This window comes from Arachis duranensis, chromosome 2, assembly GCF_000817695.3.
Source record: "Arachis duranensis cultivar V14167 chromosome 2, aradu.V14167.gnm2.J7QH, whole genome shotgun sequence".
In the NCBI taxonomy this organism is placed as follows: domain Eukaryota; kingdom Viridiplantae; phylum Streptophyta; class Magnoliopsida; order Fabales; family Fabaceae; genus Arachis; species Arachis duranensis.
Window position 1 is genome coordinate 21,526,901 of NC_029773.3, and position 1,301 is coordinate 21,528,201.

At 32.3% G+C, this 1,301-nt stretch overlaps 2 protein-coding genes across 2 annotated transcripts in view; both read right to left on the reverse strand.

The window, feature by feature from the left end:
• The window catches only part of LOC107473956 (serine/threonine-protein kinase BSK3-like), a 7,373-nt gene extending 6,146 nt beyond the window's left edge, over window positions 1–1,227 (reverse strand). The window contains exon 1 of the mRNA XM_052257482.1: window positions 1,093–1,227. The gene's annotated coding sequence lies outside the window, so the exon portion shown is untranslated. The remainder of the gene's footprint in view (window positions 1–1,092) is intronic.
• LOC107473951 (pentatricopeptide repeat-containing protein At3g18020-like) overlaps window positions 1–1,301 on the reverse strand; it is an 18,311-nt gene that overhangs the window by 8,645 nt on the left and 8,365 nt on the right. The window lies entirely within an intron of this gene.

Genomic DNA, 1,301 nt, shown 5'->3' on the forward strand with positions numbered 1-1,301 from the left:
ATGTCTACTTTCCAACGCCGTTGAGAGCGCGCCAATTGGAGTTCTGTAGCTCCAGAAAATCCATTTTGAGTGCAGGGAGGTTAGAATCCAACAGCATCAGCAGTCCTTTTGTCAGCCTTCTTCAGAGTTTTGCTCAAATCCCTCAATTTCAGTCAGAATTTACCTGAAATCACAGAAAAACACACAAACTCATAGTAAAGTCCAGAAATGTGAATTTATCATAAAAACTAGTGAAAACATCCCTAAAAGTAGCTTAAACTCACTAAAAACTATATGAAAACAATGCCAAAAAGCGTATAAATTATCCGCTCATCAACAACCTCTTCCACTTTCAATTATTTGAATTTCTATATATATCCAAAAAAAACATATGCAGCTGCAAATTTTGGAGCAAGAAATGCCTGTAACTCACATTAAAAAAAAAATCCTTGTTTAAGGTTTAAAGGGTTTAAAAGAGCATAGCCTTTGATCACTCTCAAGCAATTAAAACAAAGTCATCAAGCACTAGCATCAAGAACCATTTTCACAATTAACAAGAAGAGAAGACAATGATCAGAACAACATAAAAAAAATACTCAACAAATGTAAAGCTGCTTCATTTAAGAAGGGAATATGATAGTACTTTTCATTATTTTTTGTACATTTTTCGTTTCGTTGGGTTGGTGAAAAGAATTGAAGATGTCACATATATAGAAACACAAAGTAATAACAAAATCATCACAAAACAATAATCCCAAATCCATATGATCTTTAAATACTACACAACCAAACAACTAAGCAATTTTAGTATTTAAAGCTAAAAGGTAAATAAAAAGGACATCCATCATAGATGAAACATTTAAATGCATTTCATAAAAGTTAGGGGGAGAAATCATAAACACACAGAAGCTGAATATTTAACTTCACATGACAGCATAGTATCTAAGCATCTATTTGCATCTAGCTTTCAATTTTTTTTCTCTTATTTCACTTTCTCCCTTTTTCTCTCCGAGTCAACTCAATAGTATAGTTAGAAAATGCACCTAAAGTCTTTTCCATTTTTTCTACTTTGCCAAACTAAACAATGAATAAAGCAGCACTTTTTGAACCTACCCAAAAAGCAATTTCACCTTTGAAATTCTTCTTCAGTTCTTCTTCAATGGCAGTGAGAAAAAAAAGTTGACTCCTTCTTTTCTCCTCTCTCTTACCTAGACCAAATCAAAAGCTTTTGCGAGATCCACATTTTCTTCCCAGAAAACAAAAGAGAAAAATAATAATAAAACCAGGAAAATTGTCTGAATTTTTCAAAGTTCAAGTCTTTT